Raw genomic sequence first — 16,618 nt, forward strand, 5'->3', positions numbered from 1 at the left:
CCTATCACTGGCAGAAAAGCACAGAGAAGGAATCCGGGACCAAGTGTACATCCCAAATGGCACACTATTCCCCTACGGGTGCCATTTGGGATGCAGATATTTAAATATTGAATGTTCCACTTCTCAAGGGCTTAGCGGAGCAAGTGCTTAGAGGTGACAGAGAATGACTTGCAAAGGTGTGTCATTTAATCAAGGAGAACCAATAACATAGGGAATGCACTGAGGCAGAGATAGTGTGTGTGAATAACAGGTTGTTTGTGTAAAGAAACAGTAAGAATCTGAGATAAGGAAGGACAATAGAGAACATTTTCATACTGGAACCAGTCACATGCAAAATGGAGAATGACACAGGCCTAGCACAGTACAATATGCAGTGTTTGCATAGAAATGGGTTTTCTCTCTCTCTCTACACATAATTCTCACCATACAATACTCATTGACATACATGTTGTCGCACACTCAACATTGAGTTAGTCAACGTGAGGTGAAAAATTAACTGTTCTGTCCTGACCCCAAAGTTCCCCCTCTTCCTCGGCACCCCCATCCCCTGGACCATCACTCCTCACTATTCCACTTTATGTACCACTTCAAATGGCTGCCTTTAAGACAATAGAGGTCCACTGTCTATAAACTTAGTGGTTCTGAAGTGGTGGGGGGCCTGTAGTCTTGAAATGGACCTGATAAACACTTTCTCAACCCCCCCCTCTCTCTCTCTCTCTCTCCCTCTCCCTCTCTCTCTCTCCCTCTCTCTCTCTCTCTCCCTCTCTCTCTGTGTGACTCTTCTCTCGCCTGGCCATTAAAATCCATTGAGCTCAGTTATTTCCTCATTGAGACAAATAAAAAATGAGGGAGAGAGAGCACCACAGTAGAATATATATGCACCTGTCGACGCTAAATCACCCACCGTGAGCCCATCTTCATGTTGGAGGTTTAATGGACTACCGTCGGCTTTTTATGCCTCTTAAAGCTCGCTGAGTGACCACTTTGTAGATGTTCTGAAGAGGCGATGTTGCCTCGCGCACTAAATCTTCCGCGTGCCACTGAGGATAAAATCTCCCTTTATTCATGGGCTATTTACCAGATCCAGATTTATTACCCACAGTGTCCTCTAACAAAAGACTCTGCCCACCCCCCCAAGGCAGGCTGGGATAGGGACGAGGGGCTGCCGCGGGCGTGGAGGACTCATCCTCATTGGTGGGCTGCCCACAGGGAGGAAAGTAGAGTTTGTAGTGTCTCTGTCGGATACTGGCACTGGGGAGGGGACCTCTGTATGCCCTCTGTCAATCAGCACCCTACTACACAGCATGGACCTGGCACACACACACTCTCTCTCTTGAACACGAATGCGAATGAGGAGATACTACAGGAGCACCTGTGCGAATGAGGAAGTGCTCTGACCTCATCACGACCCTAGAGTGTCACCATGGAAACATCCATGCCTTAACCCCTTGCTGTTTGTCAGCACATGGGTCAGAGTTGAGAGGTCAGAGTTGAGAGAACTCTCCATCCCATCCCAATGATCCCCCCCACACACACACACTCCTCCTAATACACTGTCTGAGTGTGTGTGTGTGTGTGTGTGTGTGTGTGTGTGTGTGTGTGTGTGTGTGTGTGTGTGTGTGTGTGTGTGTGTGTGTGTGTGTGTGTGTGTGTGTGTGTGTGTGTGTGTGTGTGGGTGAGTATGTGTAACTCTGTCCGTCTGTCTGTGTGTCTCTGGGTGAGGATGGGACTGCTCATGCTGGTGACAGCACACAGGAGCCTCCAGTTCATGGACTTTAGGTGACCCAGTGCTGACCCCGTTGTATTGTGTCTCTCCGTTCCCCTTGAACACCCCACCCCTGTGTAAGTAATGCCCCCTCCTTCGGTTGCCTCTTTGTACTCCTCTGTGAGAGCTCTTCTGTGCCAGGACGGTTTCTCCCTCTCAACTGTCATCACCTATAAACTCCCTCTCTTCTCATCTGAGATGAACCATGTGGTGTTAAGGAGCTACACAACAAGTCCATAAGGAGTTACACTCAAATACTTCCCCAGCTCTCCCTCTTTCTCTCTCTCTCTGCACACTTTCTCATTAGCAGCATGAAAGCCCCCAGAAGCGCTGTGCCATGCCGCGCGTGGACACAGCCTGTGCGTGCGTGTTTTTTGCGACAAAGTTTTTTATATTAATAAATGGCAGATTAATTGCAAGGAATTTGATCTCGCTGAAAAACTCTGGGAGTGTTTCTAGTTGCCAAGATAAGGGCCACATCAAAGGGCCACATGTGTTTGCTTACTTAAAGCCCCGGCAACCGTTATCAGGGCTGGGCAGGACTTAGACTCCACACATCTTGTTGTTTTGCTGCTTTTGTGCATTTTTTTTATTATTATTTTGTTGACGTGAGTGTATTGAGGAGGAGGCGTGGTGAAGGGGTAGGGGATAGTCAAGAGGGGGTAACGAGTGTTCAAACCCCGCTTCTAGCCTGCCCGCTCGTGGAGAGTCCCTGGGATTAGACCCAGGACAGAAGTTCTGCACTAATATTCACAATATTCCTCCTTCTACTTCGAGGGGCTGGCGACAAAAAACAAAAAAAAGATTGTAGCCGTGCCAAACTCCTGTTCTTAACTTCCCTCCAGCGCTCTCCATCTCTCCTGCTGTAGCCCAGGGACTCTCTCTTTCTCTTCAGGCACTTTTTTACAGTTTAAGACTAAGCCCCTACAGTAATCTCTGTGCCCTGGTAGGTGTGTGAATGCAGCTCGGTACCTATGTGTCCTAGGGCCTAGTGTGTGTGTTGCCAGCCCCCATGAACATGCCCGTGTGTGTGTCTGTACAGGTGTGTGTGTTCACCACTAGTGTGTGTCCACATTCTCTATGCTCTGCCGTAGGCTTCCATATAGCCTCACAGTCTCCTACTACTGTACATGAAGCCTAGGGACAGAGACTTAAGTGGCCCCTCTCCCCCCTTTTTATGCACCTAATCACTGATGACATTTGTCTGGGTGGCGAGGGAGGGAGGGAGGGCTGGATTGAGGGAGGGAGGGAGGGATTGAGGGGTTGTGTACGAGGTTCAGGCATCCATAGCGCACCGCCGGCCGCCGTGGCAGCCACCGCTGATTGTTTCCCTGACGACAGAATGCATCATATCCCCCCAAAAACGGATGGAGCTGTCGGCCGGAAAATCCCTTTGTAGCCTTACTGTCAGAGATCATCATAAATAACCATGACATCACCGCGGTCTTATCTATGGGCCGCTTGCTCGTGATCGATCGCACGGCTACCGCAGTGTAAATAGCTTCTAATGCCCCATCTTCCCCTTCAAATAGGCCCCCGTTATTTATGACGGCCGTTAGGGTTACTAGTCCGGGCGGTGGACGCGATTTATTTTCTCGTTATGGTTGCTTTTGAGTCTGGACCAGAGAGATGGGGTGGAGGGGAGAGAGAGGGAGTGATGGGGCTGTTAACCCTCTTCCTTTTTTCTACACTGCTCTTTCTCCCCAACCAACTCCTGGGGGAGGGGAGACTCATCAGCAGAGAGGGGGGGTTGGGGAGTGGACCTGGGCGTACCTCGCCCCGCCCTGTGGTAACGACAGGACATCCGTTACCCTGATGACAGTGAGAGTGGCAGGCCTATTTGCGCGGCCGGCGGTGCGGCGTGACGGATTGGACAGGGGAGGCGGTTGGAGGCGGCAGGAGAGGTGACAGGCAGCATTTCCATTTGGGTGAAAAATCTGACTAACGTGTCTGTTGTGTGGAGAGACTGAGGTCCACAGGCCCGGACCCAGCCTGCCACCGCAGCAGTAGGTTGAGGCTGCAGCAGGATGAGGCTCCAACAAGCCTGGCCCGTGTGGAGAGACTGAGGTCCACAGGCCCCAGAACCCAGCACAACCCAGACAACCACACAGAGTAGGCTAGAGCTACACCAAGCACAACCTGTTGGCCACAGCCCTGGCCATAGAAATATAATTCCTAGAGCATACGTTGTCATTCAAGTCAATGTTCTGTCATGGGAAGACTGGCGGTCATATCGAGTATTCCCATGAGTGTTGAAGTCAAATTGCTGTGGTCTGAGAGGCTTTGTCCCTTCTAGTAATTCTATTTCTATGACCTAACAACCACACACAGTACCCCGACCGCTACCATTACCGACCACAAATCTCTCCCATTACCACACTCTTTCCCAGGCACTTGGTCTGAACAAGGCTGTTCCCTGGCAGTGTATTCATGGCCATGCACAGTCTCTACTCTCTACTCATTCTATTAGCAGACTCCACACACTTAGGGCTCTGTGGCTCGACGACAACACAGACACACTACTGCTGGTGGATTATGGGAAAAAATCCACATCAACGCACAGCCGCTTGGTATTGGAACAATCTTTCATAGACAGTGGAATAACACACATGACGGTGCCTCATATTCATCATTTAACACAAACACGGCGCTATACACTAAGTAAGCAAAGTTCCCAGGAAAGGTTTTACACTAAGAGGCCGGGAGTATGGATGAGAGCGCCATTCCAGTAGGGTGGAAAGATAGACAGCTGGGCAGCTGCAGAGAGACACACCAGTCAGAGGCGGCAGAAAAGTGTTATTTTGTCGAGAGTCGAAAACCCAGGGGTTTCTGTGAGAACGGCCGTGGAATGTTCATCCTCACGCCTCATTGGTGTTCTCATCGCACAGGCACCGCAGAGATGGGACACCCACACCAGATTTACGGCGGTGTCAGAAGCTTCACAACACCATCCCAACATGGTCCCCCTGGGGCCTGGGGCGGCTGTAACGTCTTGATCTGTGTCCGAAAGAAAACAGTCGTCCCTAACTCGCTGACGCTGAGGTGGAGACGTTAAAACAGAGAGGTAAGATGGAGGTTGGATGGATGGGGGAAATGGGGAGTGGGAGGCCTCTTCGTTGAGGGCAGGCCTGGAACTGTTTCACAGCTAGCTATATTTCTTTTGTTTTGACTAAGGTAAAATGGTGGCCTCTGTTTGCATGAACAGGATCATCAAGAAGAAGAGGGCTGGCCCGGGACACTCAACTGCTGGCTAGTTCTTTAGTTTCAAAGCTAGCTTTATTACATTTTCTTGAAGTGAAAGTAGGATGGGGGGTAAAAAATAGGAACCTGTTTGATAAATGAAGACCCACTGGGCACCGACGTTATTTCAACGTCTAGTTTCGTTTTACATTTGGTTGAGTTGTCAACTAACGTGAATTCAACGTGAAATAAAATGCCCTTATGTTGATGACTTTTTGCAAGTCCAATTGCTTTTCCACGTTGATTCAATGTCATCACAATTTTTGGGGTTGAAATTACATGGAAACAATGTTAATTCAACCAGTTTTTGCCCAGTGGGGAGGGCCAAAATATAGATACTTTACAGGAGGTAGTCATAAAAATACTCTCAATTTCTCTCCAGCTTACTTTTTTCTTGATTTTATCTTCTTCCTTGTATCTTCTTCCTTCCCTTTTCTTGATTTTATCTTCTTCTTTGTCACATCTCTTGGACTATCCTGTTGTCCTTCTTAACCTCCCACCCCACTCCTTAACCTCCCAACCCCCACTCCCTCTCTCTCCTTCTGGCTTGGCCTGCCCTCTCACAGCCCCTCTCGGCAGCACCGCTCATAAACCTCAGCGCCCTCAAAGGGAGAGGATCTGGATCTGGCTTGCCCAGAGAAACCCACAAAGGCCTTTTTGTCCCCTGCAGGAACTGGTAGTGGTTCAGGAAGTGGAGGCCGGTCCAGCAGTGCACCAGCCGTGCCAGGCGGTGGGATGATTTATGGCTCTGTGTCCTGGGTAGCAGTTGGACCCCGTCCCGCTTTCACTCAGGGCCAGAGAAGAGCGTGAACCCAAAGAGAGGGTCCCCACGGCTCTAAAGAGATTACAATGCCTGTCATAACATGTCTTGGAGGGGAAAGGAAGCAACCATAAAAATGGTCCCGAAGAAAAATAGGGAACAATCAGAGGCGAGAGAGAGAGCGAGAAGAGGGATGCCCCGTTAGCCTTTTTCTCAGAGATCCCACAGCTCTGCTCTCTGCCGCTGCTGCTCCTGTCCTGTCCTCTTTTTCTTATTTTGTTTTGGCTGATGACAATGTGTAATCGGCTGAGAAATTGATTTCCGTGAGACTTTCTCTCATCCCTGTGGAAGACGCTAACTCATTAGGACTTAACAGGCCTGCGCCAGGACCGGGAGACAACCATTAAGTTTGTTGGATGTGTCAGAAATGGCCGCTGAGTTTTAGTCCGGGGGATAAATCCTTTCTGATGGATTGGTGCTGACAAAGCAGGCCAATGGGTGGGAGTGACAGAGACTCCCCAAACGTCTGTGCAGCCGAGGAACCATCGAGCTGCATTAACCCTTATCTGGGAGTCCCACTCAGACTACCTGCTGGAGCCGAGAAAATCCTATTAGGGGGCTGCACGGGGACACTTGGGAACGGGAACGTTCCCTTCAGAACGCCGGGGAATCTGTCTCCCAGTCAGTGCATGTCCCTTTTCTTCATTCCAGTCTCTCTCTGACAACAGACACGGGACATCCTTTAACTCGCTCATTCTTTCATTTACTCTGACATTCTCTCTCTCTCTCTATCCCTCTTGCTCTCTCTTGTTCACTCTCTTTTAGTCTTCTCTCAACTCAATCACTGTTGCTTTCTCCCTCTCATTCTGCACCTCATCTCTCACACATTCTCGCTCCACCTTCTCATAATCCTGTTGTTACTTTCTCTGTATATTTTCTCTCCCTCCCTCCCTCCCTCCCTCCCTCCCTCCCTCCCTCCCTCCCTCCCTCCCTCCCTCCCTCCCTCCCTCCCCTTCTTAGCAGTCGGAGGAGAAACTCTATCTGTCCCACTTTGTCCGCGGATGAGTGGACTGCATTTATCTGTGGATTGCAGGGTGACTGCCATGTCTAGCCTCAGTCACTTACCTCACACAGAAGTTTAGAAAAGAGTAATGCAAACCACATGAAGATACTCTGGCCGTCTAATCCAATAAGAGTTGGCTTTTTATTGCTTCATTTATTTCTTTAAACAATGAACAATGCTGGATTTGAAAAAGATACCCCGCAATTTTTTTTGTAACAAAGTAAAAATAATTCCTGAAGTTGATCTGAATGTAAACAAATAGCAGATATAGCTTGACACAAATTACACCTGATTCACAGCATTTGTACAGTACACCTCAAGATGTTTTTGCTGAGTTGTTTTCTAAAGAAAGCACAACTATGAAATCAGGTAGTGTTATTTCAGATCTGACTGGAAGATCCCAATGCTTCCACACACTCAAACTCAAATGCAGCTACATGGATCCACGTGTTAATGGGATCAATATGTAACGGTAAGAGATAGGCCCTGAGTTAACCTAGAGCTAGGGCCCAGAGTTCTTCTTGATCAGGTTATGTGGTCACTGGTAAGGATAAACTCAGGGCCCTAATAATTTGTTATGGGTTTGAGTATTTTAAAATGCACAGCCCAAAACAAGTAATTGTATTGCAGTATTTTAATTGTTATTTGTAAAATCCAAATAGTCTACCAAATTGTATTTGACAGTATTTTCAAATACTTATTTCAAATACTATTTTCAAATACCTGGGTTAAATGCGTTGCAGTGTATTTGAGTATTTCCAAATACATGAACATATTCAACTACTTGTCTTTTCAAATAAAACATATCTGTATACTTACTTCCAACGTATGTGAAAGTAACTGAGAAATTTGAAATAATATTTGAACAGGTCTGGTATGAGAATATATCTATATCAAGTTTAAGGTGTTAGTCTTAAGTGATAGCGCTCAGGTGTGCCACATTGTACTGTATCACTACCCCTCGTGTCTCTCTCTCTCTACGCAGTCTACAGTCAATCCCAAAACCCAGACCACATCCGAGGTGAGGGCAAGCTCACAAATATTGACTTTTCAATAACTTAGACACGCAATGGCTATCATATGGCTCAAATTAAAGCATTATGCCATAATGGCCCACTGTAAGGGTTAGGACCTCATTACAGCCATTGGGCCTCTGCTTCCTCTCCACGGTGGCAGCTCTCCCGTTGGATCTGCTCCACCGTAATTGGAGGAGCAATATGGAGTAATTGAAAGAGGACTATGGTGTTGCTCTGTGTCAGGGTCTGAATATGCTGGCCTGCCTGCCTGTGTTTTAGCTCTTAACCTGGTAATGAGCTCTCAAACCAGGCCCCCACACCCATTAGCCCTTGAACTGGGACAAGGGAGAGAGGGAGTGAGTGAGACGCACAAACATTCAGTCACTGACATGCTCACGTTACACGCTCACACATGCTCACACACACACCAAATGCATATAACACACAGGAACGAGCTACTAGGAGAAAATGACACACATGAATACACACACAAACACCTGCATGCACACACACATGCACACACACGCACACACTACTAGGAGAGTTTCAGGACATAATAACCATGTAAGAGAGTCTAGCAGCAGCTCAGAGAGGACAGGCGGCCCAGCCTTTGCCTGTTTGCACAGTTCCAACCACAGACAGCTGTTTTGTAGCGTAGTATTAGCGCTTGAGTATTAGCGTTAACCAGTACTTAGATTTACTGCCTGGGTAATGCGATCTGACTGTTAGTTAAGGACTAGGGCGACTCAAGCAGAAAAAGCGGGACAGAGTTCCTATATTCCTCCTCTCTGTGCTGGACCTAAAAATCCTGCCTGGCTGCGGCCGATGTTTCTCTGTTTCTCTGTTTCTCTGTTTCTCTCTCTCTCTCTCTCTCTCGCTCTCTCTTTCTCTCTCTCTCCCTCTCTCTTCCTCTTTCTCTCTGTCTCACACACAAACTCTCTCTTTCAATATCTTCATCATTCTCTCGCCTCCCTCCCTCCCTCCCTCCCTCCCTCCCTCCCTCCCTCCCTCCCTCCCTCCCTCCCTCCCTCCCCCACCACCACCAGGAGTCCATTTGGAAACAATCAGCAGTGTGTTTAAAGGGAGACCTTACATAAGATATCTGTGAGCTGGGTGGACGTATCCCCGCACACGGAATTCATCACCTTTGCTTCCTGTGCGCCTGTTTAAGAGTCCCCTCATTTTCACTCCTGTCTGAGTGTGTGTGTGAACGTGGGTTTTTGCAAATTTAGATGTGTGTTTCTGAGTGAGAGTATGTGTATGCGTGTGATAGAGAGAGGGGACAGTGTGTCTGAGTGCACAAGAGAGAAATGGTGGGTTTATTCAGTGTAATGCTAGGGCAGACAGGGGAGACAGGGGAGACAGGGGAGACAGTGGAGACAGGGGAGACAGGAGGAGACAGGGGAGACAGGGCAGACAGGGGAGACAGGAGAGACAGGGGAGACAGGGGAGACAGGGGAGACAGGGGAGACAGGAGGAGACAGGGGAGACAGGGGAGACAGGGCAGACAGGGGAGACAGGGGAGACGGAGGAGACGGAGGAGACGGGGGAGACGGGGGAGACGGAGGAGACGGGGAGACGGGGGAGACGGGGGAGACGGGAGGAGACAGGGGAGACAGAGGAGACAGAGGAGACAGGGGAGACAGGGGAGACAGGGGAGACAGGGGAGACAGGGGAGACAGAGGAGACGGAGGAGACGGGGGAGACGGGGGAGACGGAGGAGACGGGGGAGACGGGGGAGACGGGGGAGACGGGAGGAGACAGGGGAGACAGAGGAGACAGAGGAGACAGAGGAGACAGGGGAGACAGGGGAGACAGGGGAGACAGGGGAGACGGAGGAGACGGAGGAGACGGGGGAGACGGGGGAGACGGGAGAGACGGGGGAGACGGAGGAGACGGAGGAGACGGAGGAGACGGGGGAGACGGGGGTGACAGGAGGAGACGGGGGAGACGGGGGAGACAGGGGAGACAGTTAGGTAGGTGTGTGTGATTTTAAAGACCCTTATACAGGTGTGGTTGCTCAACCTCTGTGTGCCATCACATCCTATCTGAGCAGAGACATACTCAGAGCGCAAAAACAGCTTGGGATAGTAGACATACTATAGCATGTCTTATTGCATGTCTTATAGCATGTCTTATAGCATGTCTTATAAGGCAGTGTAACCATTTATGCTAAGTTCCTAAGATTAGAGCTAATGGCACCTGTTTTTAGAATCAACCAACTGAGATTGGTTGCACCTATAGAGACATAGAGTAGGCAAACGTATAGACAGACAAGGGTCATTGTGTTTGACTTAAGCTCTGTGCATTTCCTTTGGCCTTCCTATAGGATATGTTTTGCTGCCTAGTATGGGGCATCCGGTGTGCAGACGCTTGTCTGGCCTGAGTGGGCTGTTCAGAAGCTGAGTTAGCTTTAATGGAGTACCCACCGATCCTCCTCCATCCCACTCTCTATTGTAGCCTTTCTACCAGGTGAACTCCCCCTCCCTCCCCAGCCAGCCAAACACGTCCCCCTATTCTCCTGAGATCTAATAAGGTCTGTGACCCCTGACCTCTTAGGCTATCCCCCCCATCCACACCCTCCTTCACCTGGCATTGTTGCCAGGTCCACCTTCCTCTGGCTGTGCCACTAATGCCAGTCTTTGTCCTGCTGCAATTCCCTCTGACCCTGTTCAATTAGTTAACCTAGCTTCCCCTCCCTGCTGGGATACCACAGCCAGACAGAGAGAGGGAGAGAGAGGGGAGGAGAGGAGGAAAGGGAGGGAGGAGAGGGCTAGGAAGAGAGGGGGGAAATCGTTCATTTGTAAAGTTCTTTTTTCCCCCTTGGACTAAAAGAGAGAAGAGTGGCCTAGAGACAAGACTGTTGGAATGCACGCTCGGTGACCTCGTGGAGTGGAATTCTCTCTCTCTTTCTCTCTCCCACTCTTGAATGTGCCTCGACTTTCCTCGCTCCTCTCACACGAGATTAGAACATCAATAATAACAGTCCTCTCCCCCCAAGCTACCCTTCCACCACCACCAAACACGACAGATTAGACCAACGAAAGGGATTACTAATCAAATGAGAGGGAGAGAGAAAGACCCCCAACTTCTCTTGTTTTGAATAGACACCATGTCTCCAAGACAATCGACTTCCAGTCACACTGGAGGAACGCTCATCGCCCTAACAGGGACAGAGTGGACAATGGCATGCACGCAGGGGCAGACACACATATGCACGCACGCACGCACGCACGCACGCACGCACACACACACACACACACACACACACACACACACACGCACGCACGCACGCACGCACGCACGCACACACACACACACACACACACACACACACACACACACACACACACACACACACACACACACACACACCCCACAGGGGCTGTTTAATAAGATGGACTCACACTCCAAGTAAACAGGGAAGGGTGCTGTGTGGCCCCCACCTGTAGAAGAGGTAGAGCTGGAGCTGGTGGATAATGCAGGGATGGAGGATGTTGGTAATGTGTTTTGCCTGGTAGAGGCTGAAGCTAGGACTTGGGCTGGGGACTGTGTCTGGGGCTGGAGATGGGGCTGGAGCTGGGGCTGAATTAGCACTGTAAGCTGATTAGGGTGGCTGGGCACAGCTCTATTTCCTCCAACACAAAGCAGGTTGGTGGAGGGGGGGACGAAGAGGGTCCCTGTACGCAGAGGGCCACAGTCACAGCCGTGCTGCAGGCTGCACTGGAACAATGGAGCTCCCTTCCCTCACTAACTCACTCAGCGCACGAACACGCATGCATGCACACACACACACACACACACACACACACACGCACGCACACGGACACACACACACACGGACACACACACTCACCATTCCTAAGACCAGGACACAGATTTAATTTACAAGCTTAACTCTCATTACAATTAGGTGTCTGTGTGATGAGGCGTCTATAAACAATATGTGTTCTCAGTAGCAGTGTTCCTGTACAACCTCAACCCTCAGTCTCTGAGAGGGATGGAGGGATGGAGGGATAGAGGGATAGAGGAATGGAGGGATAGAGGGATGGCGGGAGGAATATATTGAGGGATGAAAGGATAGAGGGATGGAGGGAGGAATATATTGAGGGATGGAAGGATAGATGGATGGAGGGAGGAATGTATTGCGGGATGAAAGTAAAGAGGGATAGAGGGATAGAGGGAGGAATATATTGAGGGATGGAAGGATAGAGGGATGGAGGGAGGAATGTATTGAGGGATGAAAGGATAGAGGGATGGAGGGAGGAATGTATTGAGGGATGAAAGGATAGATGGATGGAAGGAGGAATGTATTGAAGGATGGAAGGATAGAGGGATGGAGGGAGGAATGTATTGAGGGATGAAAGGATAGAGGGATGGAGGGAGGAATGTATTGAGGGATGAAAGGATAGATAGATGGAGGGAGGAATGTATTGAAGGATGGAAGGATAGATGGATGGAGGGAGGAATGTATTGAGGGATGAAAGGATAGAGGGATGGAGGGAGGAATGTATTGAGGGATGGAAGGATAGATGGATGGAGGGAGGAATGTATTGAGGGATGAAAGGATAGAGGGATGGAGGGAGGAATGTATTGAGGGATGGAAGGGTAGATGGCTGGAGGGAGGAATGTATTGAGAGATGAAAGGATAGAGGGATGGAAGCTAATAGGTCACCACTGAACCCAGTACACTGGCTACTTGATTGTGACGTGACGTTCTGCCTCTCTCTCCACACGCCACCACAGATTTCAATTAGCTTTCTTGGCCACTTCACAATTCATTAACGCTATATGGGACAATATTTTTAACTGCAAACACAACGACACCATTTAGCAATCGTTTAGTGGGAATAGTAAGAAAATGTGAAACTGTGCTGTAATGACTTTACTGTTGTTGATTTAAGACTACGACAATACACTGAAACTTTGTTTTTAGATCGTTCCCAAGGCCAGGCCACCTTACTTGGCATTTCTAAGTACTTGTGTGTGTGGAGAGAGAGAGAGAGAGAGAGAGAGAGAGAGAGAGAGAGAGAGAGAGCCTCAGAGTGTGTGTCCATTGAAAGCTGGTGAATGACAGAGTGGTTCATCCCTCCCCAGTGGCTGCAGGCTCTCTATGCTGCAGTGTGGGTCCATCTCTGGGACAGTCAAAGAGGCTGGGGCCAGCGGATTAAGGGTCCCTTTGGGTGGGAGTGAGACTAGGCTCTTTCTGCCTCTTTCTCCCCCGGTGACAGAGGTGACAGGCCGTCAGAGACACAAGACAGGGAGGACAGTCAGGAGACATCTGCATTCATTCAGGACAACGGCTTATCCGCGCACAAAAAACACGCCCTCTCCGGCCCGCCCCTCTCCTCTCCTGAGCCCAACCTGCCTAAAGCTCTCCGGCCCGCCCCTCTCCTCTCCTGAGCCCAACCTGCCTAAAGCTCTCCGGCCCTCCTTGGTCGTGTCTGACTGCCTGTCGATCTTGACATGGTATCTGAATGGTATCTGAATGGTATCTGAATGACAACCAGCAGAGAGGCTCCACGCTCCCCCTCCCCTCCTTACTGTGTTCTGTGCTGGAGGAGTGCCTCTCAGCTCAGGAGACAGACAGACAGACAGACAAGCAGGGCAGTCAGGCAGGCAGGCGGGCAGGCAGGCAGGCAGGCAGGCAGGGCAGGCAGGGCAGGCAGGGCAGGCAGGCAGGCCCAGGAAAGCAGGCCCAGACCAGACCAACCCAGCTAATCCTCGACTCCCCATTCACCCAGAACTTCTAATCCCCCCCCCCACTCAAGAGATGCACAAAGACCCCTGAGTCCCAAGCCCCCCCCCTCTGCAGCGGGAGGCACCCTTCTTTCTCCAGTCTCTGAACTGGACCCATAACCCCGTGGGCCAGTGTGATGAGGTGGGAGGCGGTGGGCGAACCCCAATGAAAACTCATCGAGTTGGAGGATAACTCTCTCTCTCTCTCTCTCTCGCTGGGCCGTCTCTCTCCTTGTTGCTGGTGGAGTGACTGGGGAGAACGGACACAAACAGTGTTTGAATTTCAATGTGCCACACGGCTCAAGAAAAGACAGCCGAATATGGACTAGTGGTGAGTATCCAGGCGGAAAAGGATCCCCGCATGAAAAATAACATTAAATTGCTCTGGGAAAAAGCATCCTGTTATTGTTTCCATATACAACAGACACAGTTTATGTTACAATATATGCAATACACTTCTATAATACCAGCATTACATACATTATACCATTACTGATCTATTTTCAATCTAACAGTGATACCGAAAAATAACCTTCCAATGTAATCGGGAGGCAACACATGCTGATCCACAGGTGATCACAGAAGAGAGGATTTTTTTTGTTGCTGTTGTCTTTCCACTAATAGATGAACCCTTGATAACACCCTCACCCTTCACCTCTCACCTCTCCCCACTGTTCCCACTCTGATAAATGGTGCTTGTTCCAGTCCTCGGCTGAGCAGGACTTGAGTCGACTTTAGTGAGAAGATCTCTTTGAGGAGGCAGAGACGATGGAGGACGTCTGCTGATTCTAATGAAGACTACCAGGTGAAATATACTCAGTATACATCACCAGCTAAATGACATTGACATCCAGAAGGAGCCTGTGTACAGTACAAAAACCCACTCCGTTTTCTTTCAAATTAAACAGTGTGAAACAAGCAGAGGATTTTTTAAAGAGGAACATATCGTAAAACTCCTGTGAACAAGGTATATATCTCTCATGCAACAACACAGAAAAGTATACAACGCATGCATGCGCACTCACACACACACACACACACACACACACACACACACACACACACACACACACACACACACACACACACACACACACACACACACACACACACACACACACCTGGCCTGCCCTCAGTGAGAAGCAGGAGGACCTCCAGCCCTGACAAACACGTTGGTTCTCTCTTTTATTTACTGAAGCTATCTTACCCATAACTCACCATTCCTGTGTTCATAAAGCATCTCTGCTATAACTCACTATATTCCTTTATGAATAATGCCCAAATTTATGGTGATGGCGTGGAGCGCTGGCCTCCCTGGTGACAAACTTCCCCCGGTCTGTCACGGGCGCAGGCGGCAGGCGCTCACGGCCCTCCATCACTCGCTCCAGATGGGCGCCACCGCTTTATCGCTCCCTGGTCGGTGACATCACCCCGGGATGCAGCGCAGAATTGATGATGAAAGCAAACAGATCTATCTTAACTCACATTTACCAAATCAATTTTTTTTTTTTTTTTACAGACCCTTTTGCTTATTGGCATATTGACGGTTTGCGGGCACGTGATTGAGGGAGGGAGCGAGGCTGTCTTTGGAGGGGGACTTAATGGCGTTTACCATATTTAATGCAGGGATGTCATCACTGAATATCCGTTCTGAATAATGTGGCATTTCATCATAAATTCTTTACAACTTATTTACTTAATGGAAAGAGTTATGGGCCGCTGTCAGTGAAGTAATTAAACATAATGATACAGTGCTGCCTCCCCGGCCATCCCATCTTTCCTCCCATAATCCTCAGCTTCTTTTTAAATACATATTATTCAAGCTCCCCATAAATTACCAGCGGATTAAAATTCATGAAACCTTTTTCCTTTATTTCCTTCCTTGGGAAAAAAAAGGCGAGAGCCCGAGAGCTTGTTCAACCAGCCGTAAATCTCTCTCTGGGAGAGGCAGATACTTTTTAAATCATATTAAATCCCAATGTTAGCGAAATTATTTTAAAAAAGAGAGTGGATTTCATTTCGCTATTAGGGCAATTGATGTGCTAAGTCTCATGGTAGCAGTAAATAATGAACAAAAAGTTTCTGCTTGGAACAGAAACGTACGGCAGGAGAGAAACCATTTATTGGCCCTGTTGGAGCCAAACCCACTCAGTTAGACCTGATGGTCGATGATGCAAGTCTAACCATGACCACCGTTCCACTATCCAAACCAAATCTAAACCCAAACTATTTATATAGACCAGAGCTGATATTCCACCAACACTAGCGTAAAATTGGGCCTAAGGGTTGGGAGACTTCCGTAGGTTATGATAGTGTACCAGTGTTAGATCATATTTTTTCATTTAGTCTACATTCTTGATTTTATGAATGTTTGTTAGTTAGTTAACCAGTAGATAGTCATGCATGGTGTTTCTGGTGCTGTCTTACAGAAGGACAAAGACTTTGAAGTGTTTTCGCAGGGGGAGAAGGTCTCTCAACCCGAAATGAGAGGAGAGGATCTGTTTAGGGGGCTCTCAATTAGACTGATACCCTTATGACCTCGACCTTCTCCCCCCTCCCCTCCCTTCTCCTATCCTACTCCGTAAAACGAGACAGGGCTGACACAGACAGAGGCTGCACCTGACCTCCTAACCTCTGACCTTGTCCTGTGACCCCTGTCTTCGATTGTGTGCACGGCCTGGCCAATATTGTGATTGGCCAATGGCCGCTGTGGGTCTTTAACCGGGGCTAAAGACAGGATTTATAGCTTTTCATTTTAATTGAGTTAAGAGGATAGAGAGCAAACCGTAGAGGGGCTGCCTGGGGGGCGCTCTCTGTTACCCCATTGGACTGGGGTGAGGTGAGATGACATCACTCAGCAACAAACGCCACGGCAACTGGGACACTTCAATCCCAGAGACCAACATAGAGGCAGAGACAAAGTTAAAAGAAGAACTGTGACCCGCTGTCCTCCCTCCGTTGCTCCCTCCCTCTATCCCTCCTTCCCTCCATCCCTGCCTCCGTAACAGAGAACAGAGAGAAGAGAATCCCCTGAC

The 16,618-nt window shown here is 49.2% G+C and overlaps 1 protein-coding gene across 17 annotated transcripts in view; it reads right to left on the reverse strand.

The window, feature by feature from the left end:
* The window catches only part of LOC106612562 (histone-lysine N-methyltransferase MECOM), a 177,850-nt gene that overhangs the window by 90,496 nt on the left and 70,736 nt on the right, over positions 1-16,618 (reverse strand). The window lies entirely within an intron of this gene.

The sequence above is a fragment of the Salmo salar genome, chromosome ssa09 (assembly GCF_905237065.1).
Source record: "Salmo salar chromosome ssa09, Ssal_v3.1, whole genome shotgun sequence".
NCBI lineage: Eukaryota > Metazoa > Chordata > Actinopteri > Salmoniformes > Salmonidae > Salmo > Salmo salar.